We start from the raw sequence: 22,476 nt of genomic DNA on the forward strand, positions 1-22,476 counted from the left end.
TTGCTTATAAATCATAAAAGATTTTGAGAAGTTGATTAAAAATTTCAGCACATTGTTATAGAAATTTATAGGAAAGAAATATAGGAAAGAAATGTTGAATCTGAATAAAAAATGTATTATAAACTTTGCAAGATTTCTAGTATTTCCCTTTCATACCCAAACATATAAGGGATAATACTGTAGTAACCTCTTTTGCAGAAAATATCCTATATTTTCATGCCCTATTTTTTTTTTTGTTCAGACCTGAAAATCATACAATTTCTAATACTATAAACAAAAATGCAACTGAAAAATTTGCCCCTTAGTATTTGGATAAACAAGCATTTGTATAAAATGACTAAAAGTATCCTTTGTATTTTTTTTTTAATTGTTATTTGTTCCAACTCGGAGTACTTACCTCGAACTATTTTCTTAGGAGTATCTGGGATCTCCCAACCTTCCAGAATTTTGTTTAGTTTTCCCTATTTCCGTTTTCTATAGTGGGTCTCTGTAGCGGATGAGTACGCGCCCAGAGGCGACCCGGGTCAGCAAGCGTGCATGGCCAGGTCTTGGTCACCAGTAAGTTTCTGGTCGCGTCGTGATTCACATCTCGCCTCGCTCTCTTCACCCAGTGCGACCCTTTGTGTCTTCCATGCAGTCCCCACGCGGTACCCACGTGTTCAATTCTAACCTTATCCACTCCTTTCCTCTGTGTCCCTGTGTCAATTGGTGCCTTAGTGTTCATGATGGAGCATCCCTGTCGTTGCCCCGGGCCTATGGCCGGTAAATCTTGTGGTGCTTTTCTCTCCAAGCCGGAGGTCGACCCTCACACCTTGTGTTTGTCGTGTAGGGGCAGTGTTTGTTCCCCTACAGCCACGTGTCCGGAGTGCGAGTCTTGGAACGAAATCCAGTGGGTTCTCTACGGAACGAAGAAAAAGAAGGCAGCCAAGAGATCGCCTAAGAAGACTAGCATCTCCTCGCCTTTAGCTTCGCCCGATGCCTCGTTAGAGAGGGGTTCCCTACCGCCTTCCCCTACCCAGAGTAGGGGACGAGGTAAGTCCGTTCCGGGGAAGCGGCCCATTGCCCTTCCTCAAGAGTCTGATATTCCTGTTTGGGGGGATGTTGTGTCGGTTCAGGCATGTGAGGGACCTGAGGGGGGAGCGGGAGTGTGTTCAGGAGACGAGGTCCTGTTGCCTACAGGGCCCGTCTCTGCCGAAGATCTGATGTGGGGGAAGCCTGCTACGGCCCCTTCCCCCCGCATCGTGGGTATGTATTTCAGGTGCTTCAGCGACCGGGGGAGACTCCGAGAAAGAAGTAGGATCATCGAATTCGGTTTCCGTCACCTGGATGGCACCCAGGACGCCCTTCGACCTGAGACTAGAGGAGGAGTTCGACACCTGGTTTGCTCCCAAGAAGGTGCCTCGGTCTCCCCCGGCGCCCTCGTCAACGCTCCCGCCCATCCTTCTGCAGCCCTCTTCGCCAGTGGAATTGCATGAACATCCCCCAGCAACGTTGGATGTATCAGTCGACTCAGCGGGTTCGTCTTCCTCCCCGTCATCATTCTCCTCCTCTTCGTCGGATTTGTTCTCCTCGGAAGATGAAGGCCCGAGGGACTTGAAGAGGAAACTGGAGAGATCCCGCAGGAAGAGGTCCCGCTCACGCCACTCCAGGAAACGGGCTAGGACCTCCAGGAAGAAGTTCAAGAGGAGCCGTTCGTCTAAGGATAAGTGGGTATGGGTCACGATCCCCCGGAGTGAACTCCTCAAGGCTACCTCCACACCGGGGGCCTCCGGTCGGCTCCCTAGAGCTGCTTCTTCGCCCTCGCGACACGGCACCTCCAGCAGACCCGACCATCGTCAGAAGTCGACCCACCAGGTCACTTTCAGCAAGCATAAGTCCGCGAAGGCACTGCCTCCATCCGCCCAGCGGAAAGAGCCACTCCTTCAGCCCGGCAGCATTGTCCCAGCCTCCGGGACTGCGACTTCTTTCCCCGAGCAACAGAGCCAGCCAGCTGGTTCGGAGAAGCCCGCGGCTCCGCGGGAGGGAGTAGACCCATGATGGCTACTCCCGTCCCAGCGTATCTACCCACTCTGCGGGTCACCGCGCCAATGGTTCGGCATGAGAAGAAGGTTCTACCTTCCCGCGCGGCTCCTTCCGTTACCGACGAGGCTCCCCATGAGGATGACCAGGTAACGGAAGGCCTGGTAGAAGGAGGAGAGTGCTCGTCAGACGACGTCTCCTACCGGAAAGTCTTGGCATGCATCAGACGTCACCATAGGCTGGATGAGCCTAAGCCGTTGACAGAGCAGGCCTGGCTCTCCGGGCTGAGCAGACTGGTGGACAACCCGATTCAGCAGAAGCCTTCCCAAGCTCTACCTCTGGCATGGGACGTGAAGCTGGGTATGGACCACATAGACAAGTTCATAGCCAGCCAAGCGGACGCCCCCAGGAGCCAGGGTGCCTCCAAACTTCTACCGGGACTTAAGACGCAAAAGCGCTTTTACGTGCCAGAGGGTCGTCGAGGAGGTCCCCGTACGATCGAGCCAGCTATCGCCATATTGAATCAGGGAGCGGCAGAAGACAGGGCATCCTCCGCTCCGGTGTGGTTCTCACTAGCAGAAACTTCCTTGATGGAGGATATGGCCCTAGACCTGGTTAACGTTTCTTCTTGGTTGGACTGGTGGGGTTCCAGTCCTCTCATGACCTCTGTCCCAGAAAACCAGTCCTTATTACGAGAATTGATCAGTTCGGGGGGAAAAGCCCTAAAGTTTCTCTCCTATCAATCCCTCTCTCAAGCAGCCAATTGGGTTCTGCGGAAACGGGACACAGTTCTGCGCAAGTTGGTACTGAGGTTACCTGATGGGTAGACGAGGTTGCTGAGGAACTCGCCAGTGTGGTGCGAGTCCGTGTTCCCCCTGAAGGAGGTCGAGGAAGTGATGGAGAGGGTCAGGAAACTTAAAGAAGCAGGAGAGCCCAGACCCCCCGCCTGCAAGACGTCTAGCTCACAGGAGACCCTCGTCAGACGCCCCTCACCCGTCCCATTCTTCGCCAGTCCAACCGAGGAGAGAGTCTCCGTTGGTGTCTTGGCACCAAGCCCCGCAGCCCTCCCGTAGGGGAGGTTCAGCCCCACAGACAACCTTTAGGCCCTCCTATACCAACTCCAGAAGAGGGCGCTCCAGCCGCGCCTCTAGGAGAAGATAGGCAGAGAGGCCCCCTACTCCTGCCAAAGCCTCGGGAAGGGGGATGCCTCAAACACTCTTGGCAAGCTTGGCGGGACTACGGAGCGGATCCATGGACCGTAGCAGCACTGAAGGATGGGTACAGGTTGCCCTTCCTAGTGGAACCGCCCCCTATAATCCCGGACCAACAGGCGGAGTGGTTGCCGCCCAAGGACCCCTTAAGAAGAACAGCTTTACAGGAGGAAGTGTCGGCCATGCTCGCCAAAGGGGCGCTGGAACCGGTCAGGAACCCCAACCCGGTGTTCTACAGCAGAATCTTCCTGGTGGAGAAAGTGACGTGGTTGGAGGCCAGTCATAGATCTGTCAGCCCTCAACAAGTTTGTGTGCAAGACCAACTTCAAAATGGACACCCCGAAGTTGGTGATGGCGGCCTTGAGAGAAGGGGACTTCATGATGTCCTTAGACCTCAAGGACGCCTACTTTAAGATCACTGTCCACCCCTCTAGCAGGAAGTTCCTAAGAGTGAAGTGGGGTACCCAAGCTCTGCAGTTCAGAACTCTCTTCTTCGGGCTGTCGACAGCTCCTCAGGTCTTCACGAGAGTCTTCACAAGAGTCTCAGTCTGGGCACACGAACAGGGCATCCGCCTGATTCGTTACCTAGACGACTTGTTGTTACTTTCAACCTCAGAGGGAGTACTGAGGGAGCAAGGCGCGAAGCTTCTACGGTTCTGCAGGGACTTGGGCATCACTATCAACTTGGAAAAGTCGCAGCTGACGCCCTCCACCAGGATGACATACCTGGGGATGGTTCTAGACACCCAATTTGGATCGAATACTGCGACCCTTCCTAACGTACCAGCCGAGGTGAGCCAAAGACTGGCAGATATTGATAGGCCATCTCATGTCGTTGGAGAAGTTAGTCCCCCGAGGGAGGCTCAAGCTGAGGAGAATCCAATGGAACCTAAAGGAGCTCTGGACCCCTGGGAAATCCCCTCACAAAATAGTTCCGGTGTCCCCGAAGACAAATGAAGTCCTGAAGAGGTGGCACGACAGGACAAACGCTCTCAAGGGAATGCCCTTCGCAAGCGACCCTCCTGAGATGCAGTTATTCACGGATGCATCAAAGGAGGGGTGGGGAGCCCACCTGCTCGACGAGTCAGCGAAGGGGAAGTGGTCCCTTGCGGAAAAGACCCTTCACATAAACGTGCTAGAGCTGATGGCTGTGCAAAGGGCGTGCCTAGAATTCGTCCATCTACTCCTAGGAAACTCCGTTGCTCTGAAGTGCGACAATGCCACGGTGGTGGCCTACGTGAAAAAGCAAGGAGGACTGAAGTCAAAGGAGCTGTGCAGTCTCACGACGTAGTTCCTGGAATGGGCCTCAAAGGAGCAGGTCGAGGTCACAGCCAGGTTCATTCCAGGAAAGAAGAACGTTCTAGTCAACGGACTCAGCAGGATGGGCCAAGTAGTGGGGTCGGAGTGGTCCTTACACCCAGAAGTGGCCCAGATGGTCAACCTGAAGTGGGGCTCGCCGGTGTTGGACCTCTTCTCCACGAGACTCAACGCACAGCTCCCCGTGTTTTGTTCTGTGCCAGATCCAGCAGCAGCGTTCGAGGACGTCTTTCAACATCCTTGGGGCAACCTCGACGTGTATGCCTTCCCGCCCTTCGGGATGCTCAGACAAGTCCTCAACAGAGTAAGGAGGACAAGCAACCTGTGGATGACTGTGGTAGCGCCCTGGTGGCCGGAGAGAGAATGGTTCGCGGACCTAAAGGAACGGGCGTGCCTCCCACCATGGCCCCTTCTGGACAGGCAGGACCTCCTCCGGCAGCCACACTTCCAAAGGTTTCACGAAAACCCTCGGTCCCTCCGCCTACACGCGTGGAGGTTATCGAGCGGCTCCTGAAGAGGGAAGGCTACTCGTCGAAGACCGCAGCAAGGATGTCCGGGTACCTTAGACGGTCCTCTATCATGGTGTACCAAGCGAAGTGGGCCACCTTTACCAAATGGTGCACCTCACAGAACATCAGGCCGTTGGAGGCCTGCATTCATAAGATAGCCGACTTCCTAGTCTATCTGAGAGACAACATGGGTATGTCGATTCCAGCCATCAAGGGTGTCCGAGCGGCTCTGGGCCAAGTCTTCCTCCTGAAAGGCATTGATCTAGGGGCTTCCAGGCAAATCTTGATGCTTATTAAGAGCTTCGAGCAATCGTGTTCCCTCCACGCCTCTAGAGTGCCCCAGTGGGATGTGACCAGAGTTCTGAAGGCCCTGTTGGAGCCTCCCTTCGAAACCCTCAAGGATATTCTGGACAAAGAGCTCACCCTCAAGACTGTTTTCCTCTTAGCCCTAGCTTCGGCGAAGAGAGTAAGCGAACTCCATGGGTTGTCATACGAGGTCTCACACACTAAATTTAGGTTGGCGAGAAGTAAGTTTCGGGTTCTTACCCAATTTGGTAGCCAAAACTCAGGACCCAGCTTACTGGGACCCTAGGTTCGAGGAGTTTTCAGTGCCAGCGATTCCTCGTTCAGACAACCCGAGTGACTTGTTACTATGTGCAGTCAGAGCTGTGCGAAAGTACCTGGAAAGAACGTCCAAGCTTCGGCCTGGGATCAAGAGTCTGTTCGTCTCCTCAGGACTAGTGAAGAAGGCAGTCTCCAAGAATACGATCTCGTTCTGGTAACGACAAGTAATTATGAGGGCTTACGACGAGCCAGGAGTCTCTCTTCCGGGAAAACAAAGACCCCATGATATTAGGGGTCTGAGTACTTCGTTAGCCTTCCAGAAAAACATGGCGGTGGGCCAGATCCTAAAGGCAGGTACTTGGTCCAGGCAGTCCACCTTTACGGCGCTCTACCTGAAGGACTGTTCTAGGAAATCTTTGGACGGCTTCTCCATTGGGATTGTCATTTCTGCGTTCCAGAAGATTTAAAGGTTGTAGTCCCGGGGAAGACGTGGACGGTAAGTCCAAGAGACACAGATTCCTTACCTTTCCCTTCATTACCACGTCCCCTCCATTTCCCTTGATCCCTTCCCATGCATTGTGGAACACGTTCAGTTGAAGACATCCAGGACAGAAGACTCTTGCAGAGGTGAGTTACTTAGATACTAAGTTAGTTTTTTGCATAGTTTTCCCTAAGTCTCATTTCTGTGTTGGGTCATAAGAACCTAGCCTCCTATCTAGGTTCGATCACATTTCAAGCCGGTCTCTCGGTCTGAAAGGCCACTCCCACCTCCTAAAGTATAAGTCTCCTAAGAAAGTAGTTCGAGGTAAGTACTCCGTGTTGGAACAAATCACAAATTTTAAGTAATTTGTATTTTTCCTAACAGTACTTACCTCGAACTACTTTCGGGTTATGGCCCACCCATCCTGCCCCGAGTGGCTTACAGGACTTTTGATACCATATCTATCATAAACTTACTGGTGACCGAGACCTGGCCACGCACGCTTGCTGACCCGGGTCGCCTCAGGGCGCGTATCCATTTGCTACAGAGAGACCCACTATAGAAAACAGAGATAGGGGAAACTACACAAAATTCTGGTCGGTTGGGAGGAGATCCCAGATACTCCTAAGAAAGTAATTCGAGGTAAGTACTGTTAGGAAAAATACAAATTACTTGAAATTTGTGATTTTAAGTTGATTTTTATAATTTTTCTTTGGTGTGGTGTTTAGTTTCATATGGTTTAGAACATTACTGTGGAAAATTCTGTACAGTATTATGAGTTGATATCACTAATTACTGTATTTATGTAGAATTAATTTATTGGTATGACCTATTTCCAATTATCTTTCCTTGAAATGTAAAGTGCTGTATACTAGCTCAAAAGTGCCAACTTTACTACCTCAATGAAAATGCGAAATCAAATTTTACCTTGCATTGCTATAAACCCTTCTCTGAGGGACCTTCATACTGCCACCCACATGCCATGCCCCAGTTAGACAGTAGAGGACAAGGGTCGATTCTTTCTAATACAGGAGGGTAGAGTAAAGCTCCTTAGATATTATTTAGAGTCGGAGTACGGTCTCCCAGGTATTTATGAGAATGATGGACTTGGTTTCCAGTTGACCTTAGCTTCTAGCCATTCGGGTTCTGTTCTTAAAGATGACTGGCTAGGGATCAACCCTTACAAGGAAAAACATTTTTGTTCTTAAACTCCTTGAATGATATTTTGGGTTATTTGGGAATTCTTCTATATCTTCGGTCTGTCCTCGTAACATCTCTACTGATTACCCATTTGGTTGTGAGGATAACGCTTTAAACTGCACTACTGTTCAGTATTTGATATGAAGGCAACTTTTCCTTTTCGGTTTTTTTTTCTGCCAGAGAAGAGAATACAGGTATTTTGAAATTACTAAATGCTTTCAAAATAGAAAATTCCTTAAACAGCTCACATAAACACGAGACTTCTGGGCACAGAAACTTCTCCTGTAAATTTTCCTCTTCTCTTTATATAGCAGAGCTTTATCTCCAAATAGTTACTACTGTATACTATAAATAAATGTATGGGTAGGTCCTGTCTTGTTCTATGGTGGACTAATGAAACCTGGGGTGGGTTGTAACTTTTAGGCGAGATTTATCCTTCAGGTCAGAGGAACTGCAGGTATTATTCATGCACATCAACTTTGTCTTATTGATGGCATACAAAGTTTTCAGTTAGGTAGAAGAGCAGGTGGTAGGGAAGTGATAGCATTTTATTTGGACAATACTACTACCGTTGTGTATTGGTATCTCTAATCCTTGATGTGTCTAGAACTGTGAAGTTAATGGTAAAGGCCAAATATTGGCAAATCCTTTTTTCCCCGCTATGTAATGTACAATTTAGGAATCCTGAACGTGGTGGGTAAACATGTTGTCATTATTATTATTTACTATTTTAAACCTATTTAATTGAAGCTGTGGTACTTTTTAGGTTTTCCTTATATCATATCTAATAGTAGGGAGTCATTCAGTTCACGCCTTTTCCAGAAAGATAATACAGCTTCTATTTCAAGAATGAATATAGATGTAAAGAAAAAAATAAAAGGAGGAAAATACAGTCTTACTGTGTTCTGTTTGAAAATGCTCAAACTTTTCTTTACTCTATAGTAGACCCTAGCTACAGCTCTTATGTGGCCATTAATGACAGTACTACTAAATCAAGATCCATCCTAGCACCAACATCTGTAGTAGCCCCATGTGCTTCAGCTAACTTCAAAGAGACTTTCACTGTATTTATTTGTACAGTACTGTATAAGATGTTGTCTAGGTACTGTAGATTGTTGGTTTTGTCTTTTTAACACAATTCAAAAGACAAACATTTTTAGCACCAGAGGCAAACTTTTTATGATTGGTGGGGCATGGCTGTTGTCAAAACAAACTTGCATACATTTTTCAAGATTTTATTTTTCATGTTTTTATGAGAACTATTAGTCAATTTCGTCTATCAGGAAGGTACACATTGGTCTTGTTCTGTTTTTGAAACATTGAAGTAAAATTATCTACAGAGGATGTTATAACAGGTGTTTAAAGCTCTCATTTTCTCCGTAACTGGAATACAAATATACGCCATTTATTAGGGGTAATACTTTCGGTAAAGTTGAAAGGACAAGCCATTAGAATTTTAGCAAGGGTTAAAGGTTTGTATTGTTAGGAAAAATATAAATCATCTTCGAATTTGTCATATTTTAGAAATTTCTCTTGAGATTATATGGAATTTGGGTGTTACTGTATTACTTTGCTAAGACGACTACCCATGAGTTCTCTTGGAGGGGATTGCATGGTAATAATCAAGGAATTTTATTTCTTTGTTATTCTGGAGAGGTAAATCTGGCTCTTTTGAACTATAGTAATAACATTTTACTTTTCAATGGTAACTTGGAGATATAGCTTTGTTTGGAAATTTTTATTTTTATTTTATTTTTTATTTTTACTTGGTGCACACTGTAGGTTAGCAATGCTGCCATATTTTATTGCTATTTTCAATGGATCCTAATTGCATAACAGCCAGGCTCTATGCTATAGACCGTTGGTCTTGAAAGTAATGCTGTAATTATTGGAGGCATTTCTGCAATTGATGAAAATACTGTAATCACTTCAAAGAAGATGGGCCTGATGAGGATGGAAAGTTTCAATTTATTTGGATTTGACTAGAAAATACCTGATAGGTATGAAGGATATCATATCTTAATTTTAGCTCCAGGAACCCATTCTGTGTGATCTTTTAAGTATAGTAATTAACTGCCTCAAGTAAAAGAAAAATCTGAACTGTTACAGTAGGTCTCATAGTTTATTATTATTTCACTCCTTCATAATTGGTGTTCTTTTATTGTTATCTTGTCCCACTCTGTTGTATATTGAAGTTTTGAGAGGAACTCGTTAAATGAAATCCGTGGTAACCAATAACTACTTGAGCATATTGCACTGTATTGGGATATTGACTGTGTATGAAGCGGTTTGTCCAGCTATTTTTTGGTAGGTTCAGACATTTGTAAAACTAGTGTAATGTGAGTTACAAGAATTTGAAGTTGGTTTTATTTTTTTATTTTTTTTTTTTTTTACCCGAGTACAAGTGAGTGGTCTTTTATGATATTTTCTGAGAGTCCCGTTATTGATTGTTTTCTCCCCCGATTATTATGCTGTAGGGCAAAAACTTCTTATGACTGATATATAAACCTGCTTAGAATAATATTCATTTGTTTACTGGCATATTTGAAGACCTTTAGTTCACAATGATGTCCTGGACCTTATTCTTATTAAAATTGTGCATGTTTTATGTTCCATCATTCTTATCAAGGAGTGCACTTTACTTATGTGAATGATATGTGCATTAGCATCTTCATGTTCTAACTTGAACTGAGCACATTTTCGGATCCTCTTAGATTTTTCTAGTTTTGTTTCGTATGGATAGCTTTGAGCTGCAAAAATGTAGTAGATATCAGAAATCTGATGTAAAATAAAGGTGAAAGCACAAATGAAATATGAAGTTATTCAATATTGATAAAATTATTAAATTTTATCATGAAAAGGTATCATTTCATCACCAGGGGGGGTATGTAATGAAATTTTCAATATTAAACTTACCCGATAATCATGTAGCTGTCAACTCCGTTGCCCGACAGAATTCTATGGAGGGATACGCCAGCTATCACAATACTAGAAGGGGGTGTACTTACCAGCGCCACCTGTGGCCAGGTACTATAGTACTTCTTGTTGACACCTCCTCAATTTTTCCTCTGTCGTGCTTCCGGCAAGACGTTCTGGGATACGCTTATGATCTTCGAGTATTTTCACGGCTTTTGGTGAAGTATTCTCTCAGATTTCGGCTGTCGCTTTACTGGAAACCTTCTTATATTAGCTTAGATAGCTTTTATATAGTCCTGATTAACGGTTAACGATCTTTTGCTTGATTTTGGAACCCCACTTGGCTAACTCTTTGGATTCAAGATGTCTGACATTTCGCAAGCCCCCACCCATAGGCGATGTAGGTCTTGCAATAGGCGTATTCCGAAGGCCTCGGTAGATCCTCACACCGCTTGTTCTGACTGTAGGGATAGGCCCTGTCTGTTAGAAAATCGATGTGAGGAATGCGCCGGACTTTCGGAACTTGATTTTGTCCGTCTTTTGAAATATTCAACTAAGTTAGAGAAAGGTAGAGTTAGGAGGAGTTCTTCTCACTCTTCACTTTTTTCCTCACCTCATGATCCCCTACCTTTTCCTACCCCTGTAGTGGCTACCCCCGAACCTACTATTTGCCCTCAGCCTGATATGTCTGTTGTGTTGCGTGCTATTCAGGCCTTAGGCGATAAAGTAGAGTCAGTGGTAAGTGATCATAAGTCTCTTATGGCCGAAGTCAAGGAACTTAAGGTCAAGAGTGCAGTGGGTGGAATTAGTGCCAGTGCTGTGACGAGTGCTAGTGTCAGTGCAGTGCCAAGTGCTAGTGTCAGTGTCAGTGTGGTGCGTGAGGATACTTCTGTGCGTGTCAGTCGTTCTCCCAGTCCGGGACCTCTTGCAAGCTCCCAAGCCCAGGGGAGAAGCAATGTCGAAGGGCAAAAGGGTTCGGCAGGCCTTGATCGGCGCACAGAAGTATCCTCGGTGGTTGCGGGCGTGTCTTCCAGAGACCGTCACTCCCACCTGCAGACGATTGAGCCCGTCTTTTACTCGTCCGCTGATCTTTTGTCAGGGAAGAAACGCTGGACTCAGGTCTCTAGACCACTCAAACGCAGAGTCCAGTCCGCGAGTTCTCAACCGGGCTGCAGTCATTGGCTCAGCTCGGACTCGCCGCAGTCATCAGTCGACTGTACTCCGCCCAAGAGGAGTAAGGTTCTGCCGCAACAGATCTCGTCTGTTCAGGCTATGCCTCAGCAGACCGTAGTGTCTGCCGACCCCAAGTTGTCTCTACTGCAGTCAATGCAAGCACAGCTTTCGGTCTTGATGAGTGAGTGTCGGGCTGAGAAGGTTGCGCCTCCGCCTCCGCCTGCGCTTGCTCCGCCTGCGCTTGCTCCGCCTGACCGCAGTACCGCCTGCCAGGCGTACGATGTTGAGCCACGTTCTGAGTTTACTGTTCCCAGTGGTGTACAGCCTCCGCCTTCCTTAAGGCAACCTCAGCAATGGGATCAGGAGGCTTATACCTCTCTTCCTCCGCTTCCACTTGCTGCTCCACCAGTGATGCAACACTCGGTTGAGGTACAACAACCTCTCCCGTCCATGAGTCAGTCTCCTCAGCTCTCGCTGCAGCGAGCTCAACCCTCCACAAGGCAAGCACCACAACACCTTAGCCTTGCGCCTCAGGAGCCTCAGCTTGCGAGACATTTACTATGTTCTGCGCAACCTCTACCTCATCGCGCTCCGCTCACACCGCAGGAACAGGAACTTGCTACTCCGCTTCCGCCAACCACTCAGCAAGCGCAACCCTTGAGTTCAGCCACTCATGCCAGGAGTCAGCCTCCTCCACCCATGCGCCTACCCTCTGCTTCTTCTTTTGTTCAGCCTTTGCAGTCTGAGCCTCAGGTTTTCCCTCAACAGATTCTTGAAGAGGAAACCACTTATATTGTTGTTCCTGCTCGTTCTGACTCTGCTGTTCAGCATACCTGTCCGATCTCTTCGCTACACTCTGGTGATGAGGCGTCTGATGATGAGGCGGCACACCTGGATCCCTCATCAGACGTGGATGAATCTAAGCCTTCTCCACAGTCTATTGACTTTTGTAAGGTCTTGGCTCTGCTTAGGGAGGTATACCCAGACCACTTTGTCTCTGCTATTCCCCGCTCTCCACCATCTGAGTTTTCGCTGGGCTTGCAGCCAGCTAAGTCGACCTATACTAAGCTAGTCCTAGCAAGGTCCTCTAAGAGAGCGTTAAGGATCTTAGGGGAGTGGCTGCAGACTAAGCAACACCTTGGCAAGACTTCTTTCATGTTTCCTCCGACTAAGCTCACTTCTAAAGCGAGCGTTTGGTATGCCACAGGAGGGGAACCAGGCTTGGGAGTACCTGCCTCTGCCCAGGCTGACTTCTCAAGTCTGGTAGACTCGCCTCGTAGAACTGCAATGAGGCGCTCTAAGGTTTGCTGGACCTTCTCAGACCTTGATCACTTCCTGAAGGGAGTTTTTAGAGCATTTGAGATGTTCAACTTTCTAGACTGGTGCCTGGGGGCCCTCAGCAAGAAGACCTCCCCTGCGGACAAGGATTCTGCCATGCTATTAATGTCCTGCATGGATAAGGCCATTAGAGATGGATCTGGCGAGCTTGCGTCGATGTTTGTATCAGGGGTTCTTAAGAAAAGGGAACAGCTTTGTACCTTCCTTTCCTCCAGCATTACACCTTGTCAAAGGTCACAACTCCTTTTCGCTCCGCTCTCGAAGTTCCTCTTCCCCGAAGAGCTGGTTAAGGACTTGTCTGCTGCCCTGATACAAAAGGACACACATGATCTTGTAGCCTCATCGGCTCGTAAGTCTAAGGTTGCTACCTCTGTCCCCAGGACTTATCGCACCCCAGTGGCTGATACTCCTGCCTCGAGGTTCATACCGCCCTTTCGTGGTAGAGCCCCCAGCCGAGGAAGCTCCCGTCCAGACTCTTCCAGGAGCAAGTCTAGGAAAGGCTCCAAGGCCTCTAAAGGAAAAAACTGACTCTCCGCATCTCCAGACAGCAGTAGGAGCCAGACTCAAGAGCTTCTGGCAAGCCTGGGAAAAGAGAGGTGCAGACGCCCAGTCTGTCAGTTGGCTGAGGGAGGGTTACAGGATTCCATTCTGCCTCAAACCCCCTCTGACCACATCTCCCATCAACCTCTCTCCCAACTACAAAGAAGAGGACAAGAGGCTAGCGTTGCACCAGGAGGTGTCGCTACTTGTGCAGAAGAAGGCAGTGGTTATAGTCCGGGACCATCAATCCCCGGGCTTCTACAACCGTCTCTTTCTGGTGGCCAAGAAGACAGGAGGTTGGAGACCGGTGCTGGACGTCAGCGCGCTCAATGCGTATGTCACCAAGCAGACGTTCACGATGGAGACGACAAAGTCGGTCCTAGCAGCGGTCAGGCAGGAGGACTGGATGGTCTCGTTGGACTTGAAAGATGCCTACTTTCACGTTCCTATTCATCCAGACTCCCAACCTTTCCTGAGATTCGTTTTTGGAAAGGTTATCTACCAATTCCAAGCCCTGTGTTTTGGCCTAAGCACAGCTCCTATGGTGTTCACGCATCTGATGAGGAATATAGCAAAATTCCTCCACTTATCGGACATCAGAGCCTCCCTCTACTTAGACGACTGGCTGTTGAGAGCCTCCACGAGTCGTCGCTGTCTGGAGAGTCTCAACTGGACTTTGGACTTAATCAGAGAACTGGGTCTGTTAGTCAACACAGAAAAGTCTCAGCTCATTCCCTCCCAATCCATTGTGTACCTGGGAATGGAGATTCGGAGTCAGGATTTTCGGGCTTTTCCATCGGCCCCCAGGATAAGCCAAGCCCTAGAGTGCATCATGAGCATGCTGAAGAGGAGCAGTTGCTCGGTGAGACAGTGGATGAGTCTCACAGGGACCCTTTCATCACTGGCCCTGTTCGTCGAGCTAGGGAGACTCCACCTCCGCCCTCTTCAATTCCATCTTTCAGCTCATTGGGACAAGGGTTTGACTCTCGAAGCAGTCTCTATCCCAGTCACCAAAGAGATGAAGACCACTCTCTTGTGGTGGAAGCACAATCTCCTTCTCAGGGAGGGCCTATCGTTGGCTATTCAGACCCCCAATCTTCATCTCTTCTCAGATGCATCGGACTCGGGCTGGGGTGCAACCTTGAACGGACGGGAATGCTCGGGAACGTGGAACGAGGAACAGGGAACGCTCCACATCAACTGCAAGGAGCTACTAGCAGTTCATTTAGCCCTGCTAAACTTCAAGTCCCTCCTGCTAGGCAAAGTGGTGGAGGTGAACTCAGACAACACCACAGCCTTGGCTTACATCTCCAAGCAAGGAGGGACCCATTCGAGGAGCCTATACGAGATCGCAAGGGACCTCCTCATTTGGTCAAGAAGTCAAAACCTCACTTTAGTCACGAGGTTCATTCAGGGCAATATGAACGTCTCAGCAGATCGCCTAAGCAGAAGGAATCAGGTCATTCCCACGGAATGGACCCTCCACAAGAGTGTGTGCAACAGACTTTGGACCTTGTGGGGTCAACCTACCATAGATCTTTTTGCCACCTCCATAACCAAGAGACTTCCGCTGTACTGTTCCCCAGTTCCAGACCCTGCAGCAGTTCATGTGGATGCTTTTCTACTGAACTGGTCCCATCTCGACCTTTACGCATTCCCACCGTTCAAGATAATAAACAAAGTTCTGCAGAAATTCATCTCGCACGAAGGGACACGGCTGACGCTGGTTGCTCCCCTTTGGCCTGCAAGAGAATGGTTCACAGAGGTACTTCAATGGCTAGTCGACATCCCCAGGACTCTACCTCTAAGAGTGGACCTTCTACGTCAACCTCACGTAGACAGGTTGCATCCAAACCTCCACGCTCTTCGGCTGACTGCCTTCAGACTGTCGAAAGATTCGCTAGAGCTAGAGGCTTTTCGAAGGAGGCAGCCAGTGCGATTGCCAGAGCAAGAAGGGTTTCCACTCGTAGAGTCTACCAATCTAAGTGGGAAGTCTTCCGGAGCTGGTGTAGAGCCAATTCAGTATCCTCTACCAATACCTCTGTGACCCAAATAGCTGACTTCCTTTTACATCTTAGGAATGAGAGATCCCTTTCAGCCCCTACGATTAAAGGGTATAGGAGTATGTTGGCTTCAGTTCTCCGCCACAGAGGTTTGGACCTTTCTTCCAACAAGGACCTTCAAGACATCCTTAAGTCTTTTGAGACATCTAAAGAGCGTCGTCTATCCACTCCAGGCTGGAACCTAGACGTAGTCTTAAGGTTCCTTATGTCACCTAGGTTCGAACCTCTCCAGTCAGCTTCCTTCAAGGACCTTACCCTCAAGACTCTTTTTCTCGTCTGCCTTGCAACAGCTAAGAGAGTCAGTGAGGTTCATGCCTTCAGCAAGAACATTGGTTTCACGACCGAATCTGCAACATGTTCTTGTCAGCTCGGATTCCTAGCAAAGAACGAACTTCCTTCACGTCCTTGGCCTAGATCGTTTGAAATACCTAGCCTCTCCAACATGGTAGGTAACGAACTAGAGAGAGTTCTTTGCCCTGTCAGAGCTCTCAAGTATTATCTTAATAGGTCTAAACCTATTCGAGGACAGTCAGAAGCCTTATGGTGTGCCATCAAGAAACCTTCGAGGCCCATGTCCAAGAACGGGGTTTCGTATTATATAAGGCTTCTGATTAGAGAAGCCCATTCTCACTTAAAGGAGGAAGACCTTGCATTGCTGAAGGTAAGGACCCACGAAGTAAGAGCCGTAGATACTTCGATGGCCTTTAATAAAAACCGTTCTCTGCAGAGCATAATGGATGCAACCTATTGGAGGAGCAAGTCAGTGTTTGCATCATTTTATCTTAAAGATGTCCAGTCTCTTTACGAGAACTGCTACACCCTGGGACCATTCGTAGCAGCGAGTGCAGTAGTAGGTGAGGGCTCAGCCACTACATTCCCTTAATCCCATAACCTTTTTTAACCTTTCTCTTGAATGCTTTTATTGTTGTTTTTATGGTTGTTACGGTAGGCTAAGAAGCCTTCCGCATCCTTTTGATTTGGCGGGTGGTCAATTCATTCTTGAGAAGCGCCTGGGTTAGAGGTTATGTAGAGGTCCTTTAGTAGGGGTTGCAGCCCTATATACTTTAGCACCTTTGAGTTGATTCAGCCTCCAAGAGGAACGCTGCGCTCAGTAAGGAAGACGAACTTAAAAAAGAGGCAGAGTAACGGTTCAATTCGACTTCCTTACCAGGTACTTATTATTTCATTGTTATTTGAGATAACTGTTATATGAAATATGGGATACTTAGCTATCCTTTAATCTTGTACACTGGTTTTCACCCACCCCCCTGGGTGTGAATCAGCTACATGATTATCGGGTAAGTTTAATATTGAAAAATGTTATTTTTATTAGTAAAATAAATTTTTGAATATACTTACCCGATAATCATGATTTAATCGACCCTCCCTTCCTCCCCATAGAGAACCAGTGGACCGAGGAAAAATTGAGGAGGTGTCAACAAGAAGTACTATAGTACCTGGCCACAGGTGGCGCTGGTAAGTACACCCCCTTCTAGTATTGTGATAGCTGGCGTATCCCTCCATAGAATTCTGTCGGGCAACGGAGTTGACAGCTACATGATTATCGGGTAAGTATATTCAAAAATTTATTTTACTAATAAAAATAACATTTTAGTCATTAAAGGTTTCTGAGAAATTAGAATATTCTACGAGGCCTTAACCTCAAAAGTTATTGGCAAAGATATTGATTTTTCATCAGTTTAATGCCATTGGAACCAGAATTTTTGTAAAAAAAAATATTTCTTATGCTGAATTACATAAGTTTCTTGTTCTCTTTATTAATGGATGGTGATTTTTTTTGTGTGGTAGAATATTATACATTTTGAGTTGACTCACAATGTGAAAGAGCAAATCAAGGTATAAATGAGATAGTAACTGCTATAGAGAAAGGGGAGAAGGGAGTCATAGATAAAATGGTTGCGAGACAAAAGAGCATTTGGATTTTTATCCTGATAAAATACTGCTTATTGACCATATGAAGAGAGGACAGCATAACATGCACAATACAATTTAGATGGGTGAGGAAATGAAGAAGAAAATTCATGATAAGGGAATAAAGTTTACTTATGGCTAAATCTAATTGTATCAGTTCCAAAAGCAGTGAATATTCCAGGTACCGTACCTTCAAAAAGAGAAATAGGAAAACAACAGAACCATTGTTAATACAGTACTGCATACATCATAGTTTCTATAGAACACTATCTATCTATATCTATATACCAAGGCACTTCCCCCAATTTTGGGGGGTAGCCGACACCAACAATGAAACAAAACAAAAAGGGGACCTCTACTCTCTATGTTCCTTCAGCCTCATCAGGGACTCAACCGAGTTCAGCTGGTACTGCTAGGGTGCCACAGCCCAACCTCCCACATTTCCACCACAGATGAAGCTTCATAATGCTGACTCCCCTACTGCTGCTACCTCCGCGGTCATCTAAGGCCCCGGAGGAAGCAGCAGGGCCTACTGGAACTGCGTCACAATCGCTCGCCATTCATTCCTATTTCTAGCACGCTCTCTTGCCTCTCTCACATCTATCCTCCTATCACCCAGAGCTTTCTTCACACCATCCATCCACCCAAACCTCGGCCTTCCTCTTGTACTTCTCCCCTCAACTCTTGCATTCATCACCTTCTTTAGCAGACAACCATTTTCCATTCTCTCAACATGGCCAAACCACCTCAACACATTCATATCCACTCTAGCCGCTAACTCATTTCTTACACCCGTTCTCTCCCTCACCACTTCGTTCCTAACCCTATCTACTCGAGATACACCAGCCATACTCCTCAGACACTTCATCTCAAACACATTCAATTTCTGTCTCTCCATCACTTTCATTCCCCACGACTCCGATCCATACATCACAGTTGGTACAATCACTTTCTCATATAGAACTCTCTTTACATTCATGCCCAACCCTCTATTTTTTACTACTCCCTTAACTGCCCCCAAAACTTTGCAACCTTCATTCACTCTCTGACGTACATCTGCTTCCACTCCACCATTTGCTGCAACAATAGACCCCAAGTACTTAAACTGATCCACCTCCTCAAGTAACTCTCCATTCAACATGACATTCAACCTTGCACCACCTTCCCTTCTCGTACATCTCATAACCTTACTCTTACCCACATTAACTCTCAACTTCCTTCTCTCACACACCCTTCCAAATTCTGTCACTAGTCGGTCAAGCTTCTCTTCTGTGTCTGCTACCAGTACAGTATCATCCGCAAACAACAACTGATTTACCTCCCATTCATGGTCATTCTCGCCTACCAGTTTTAACCCTCGTCCAAGCACTCGAGCATTCACCTCTCTCACCACTCCATCAACATACAAGTTAAACAACCACGGCGACATCACACATCTCTGTCTCAGCCCCACTCTCACCGGAAACCAATCACTCACTTCATTTCCTATTCTAACACATGCTTTACTACCTTTGTAGAAACTTTTCACTGCTTGCAACAACCTTCCACCAACTCCATATAACCTCATCACATCCCACATTGCTTCCCTATCAACTCTATCATATGCTTTCTCCAGATCCATAAACGCAACATACACCTCCTTACCTCTTGCTAAATATTTCTCGCATATCTGCCTAACTGTAAAAATCTGATTCATACAACCCCTACCTCTTCTAAAACCACCCTGTACTTCCAAGATTGCATTCTCTGTTTTATCCTTAATCCTATTAATCAGTACTCTACCATACACTTTTCCAACTACACTCAACAAACTAATACCTCTTGAATTACAACACTCATGCACATCTCCCTTACCCTTATATAGTGGTACAATACATGCACAAACCCAATCTACTGGTACCATTGACAACGCAAAACACATATTAAACAATCTCACCAACCATTCAAGTACGGTCACACCCCCTTCCTTCAACATCTCAGCTTTCACACCGTCCATACCAGATGCTTTTCCTACTCTCGTTTCATCTAATGCTCTCCTCACTTCCTCTATTGTTATCTCTCTCTCATTCTCATCTCCCATCACTGGCACCTCAACACCTGGAACAGCAGTTATATTTGCCTCCCTATTATCCTCAACATTCAGTAAACTTTCAAAATATTCCGCCCACCTTTTCCTTGCCTCCTCTCCTTTTAACAACCTTCCATTTCCATCTTTCACTGTCTCTTCAATTCTTGCGCCAGCCTTCCTTACTCTCTTCACTTCTTTCCAAAACTTCTTCTTATTCTCTTCATATGACTGACCCAATCCCTGACCCCACCTCAGGTCAGCTGCCCTCTTTGCCTCACGTACCTTGCGCTTTACTTCCACCTTTTTCTCTCTATATTTTTCATACTTCTCTATACTATTACTCTGCAGCCATTCTTCAAAAGCCCTCTTTTTCTCTTCCACTTTCACCTTCACTCCTTCATTCCACCATTCACTGCCCTTCCTCATGCTGCCTCCAACAACCTTCTTGCCACATACATCACTTGCAATCCCAACAAAATTTTCTTTTACTAACTTCCATTCCTCCTCTAAATTACCAGTTTCTCTTACTCTCACCTCATCATATGCCATTTTCAACCTTTCCTGATATTTACTTTTTACCCCCGGTTTTATTAGCTCTTCAAATCCTCACTACCTCCCTTTTACATCCACCTACTCTATTCCCCCACTCTTTTGCTACAACTAATTTTCCTTCCACCAAAAAATGATCAGACATACCGTTAGCCATACCCCTAAACACGTGCACGTCTTTCAATCTTCCAAACATTCTTTTAGTTACCAACACATAATCCATTAATGCCCTTTCTACTACTCTTCCATTTGCCACTCTTACCCATGTATACTTATTCTTATCTTTCTTTTTAAAGAAGCTAGCACCTATTACCATCTCTTGTTCAACACACATGTCTACCAGTCTCTCACCACTCTCATTTTCACCTGGTACGCCATACTTACCAATGACACCTTCTACCTCTCCAGCGCCCACTCTAGCATTTAAGTCACCCATAACAACTACATAATTCCTTCTACCCAGTCCTTCTACACACCTAGTTAAATCATTCCAGAACTCATTCCGATCTTCTTCACTTTTCTCACTACCTGGCCCATACGCACTGACAAACGCCCAACATTCCCTACCCAACCTAACCCTTACCCACATTAACCTAGATGATATATCTATAGAACACATCGGAAAGAAAACGGTTAAAGAATACTAAAGTATTCTCATGTTGCACAATTCCACAAAATGATCAACCCTGGATAAAGGAAAGAACAGATTCTCCACACCTGTTAGGGGTTTTGTAAATTAATGGAAAATGAGTCATGGGATGAGGGGTACTTGCGGTACTTTGTTGAAAGGTTTTAAAGGTCGCTCCTGAATGGCAGAGGCAAGGGACAGTGACCTTGCCGCTCCTGAATGGCAGAGGCAAGGGACAGTGACCTTGCCGCTCCTGAATGGCAGAGGCAAGGGACAGTGACCTTGCTGCTCCTGAATGGCAGAGGCAAGGGACAGTGACCTTGCCACTCCTGAATGGCAGAGGCAGGGGACAGTGACCTTGCCGCTCCTGAATGGCAGAGGCAAGGGACAGTGACCTTGCCGCTCCTGAATGACAGAGGCAAGGGACAGTGACCTTTCTGCTCCTGAATGGCAGAGGCAAGGGACAGTGACCTTGCCTAGCAAGCAGAACATTGTCCTAGAGACTGACCATATATCATATGATCAGTGCCCAAGCCCGCTCTCTACCTAAGCTAGGACCAGGGAGGGCCAGGCAATGGCTGCTGATGACTCGGCAGATAGACCTATAGGCTGATGATTTTGGATATGCAGTAGCAGTGTGGTGGCCTGATAGTGTGATACTACTTACCTCATATACTGTAGATACTGAAACTTGTTAATAAGAAAGTGGAAGAAATACAGTTCTAAAAGTCTTTTGGGGGATTGCAATGTTTTATAAGGTATTATTCATAGTTGGCTACGTTTTGTCCAATCCTTTTAAATATGATTTCTAGATAAATGTAGTTATAAAAGGCTCTAAACTTATAGTGCATATGGAAAGGTAGATTGTATGTTTACAAGATTGTTGTTTCTAATACTAAGTTAGAACAGCTGGGACAAATGAGAATTCCAATTGCTAGGTAAGTGGTATTTAGTATTCTTTAGTCGGCCATAATGGAACACGCTGAGATTTACATTTTTTGTGGTTGATGGAGTTGGAATAATGTCTTTTTGTACTGTACCTTCTAAGTATAAGTACACATTCCCTAAAAACTTTACATGTTAAATAGAATTTCACCTTACTGTTTGTTTTTGCAAATTTTATTCATTCAGACCAAGGATATTCAAGAAGTTCATGTTGTATTGTCATCAGAGTAAACACTTAGATTATTGTAGCACACTTTGCAGAAATTATTTTGTGCATTTATCATTTGTTAGAGATTACTTGACCATTACTTTGTAAGGAATACTACTTACAATTTGCTTTGTGCCACAAAGTGTGTATGTCTTTCTACTTCCATTTCACTAGTCCCAGTTGGAGGTTAGTACCATCAATTGCCTCTCATGTGGTGCACAGTAGGCACTACTTAACCTCTTTCCTTTCTCCCTTAATTTTTTTCTATCTAGCCTAACCTCTTGATGAATGAACTCCTCGATTCCGACGCTATGCCGTATGACCTAGCAGAATTGTATAAACCAAGTCAAGTAATTTCAAAGTTGTCTTTATGTGTAAGGTTGGCTAGTCTTATTGAATTGACTCCTCTTACCTATTACAGTAGTAGCTGAACTCCTTCCAAGGTAATGCCTGGACTGTTCATTTGGGGTCAGACTGTCCTTATTAAACGTTCTTGAAAACAATCGATGCTAGTTAATACATATTTGGTATGTGTTCCTTCCATTTCAATGTTCAGGCTTACAAAATCTATGATTGCATATGGCTTAGATTATTTTGTATAGTTCTACTTTTTATATGTAATTTTTAAGGTCCAAAAGCAGTACAAATTTACACTTAATGTTTTTATCAATCGGCAGTAAAAAAAAGTTGAACACTTTTGTGATTAATGATTCCAAATTGTTGGTTAACTGGTATAAATGATAGTTGATATACACTTATAACCTTCCAAAGCTATCTAAATATTCCCTATTTATATCTATTGTAGGAAGATGAAA

At 45.9% G+C, this 22,476-nt stretch overlaps 1 protein-coding gene across 6 annotated transcripts in view; it reads left to right on the top strand.

Moving 5' to 3' along the window:
* The window catches only part of LOC137624481 (uncharacterized), a 123,987-nt gene that overhangs the window by 32,178 nt on the left and 69,333 nt on the right, over nt 1-22,476 (top strand). The gene's annotated exons all lie outside the window — the stretch shown is intronic.

This window comes from Palaemon carinicauda, chromosome 31 (genome assembly GCF_036898095.1).
Source record: "Palaemon carinicauda isolate YSFRI2023 chromosome 31, ASM3689809v2, whole genome shotgun sequence".
Taxonomy (NCBI): domain Eukaryota; kingdom Metazoa; phylum Arthropoda; class Malacostraca; order Decapoda; family Palaemonidae; genus Palaemon; species Palaemon carinicauda.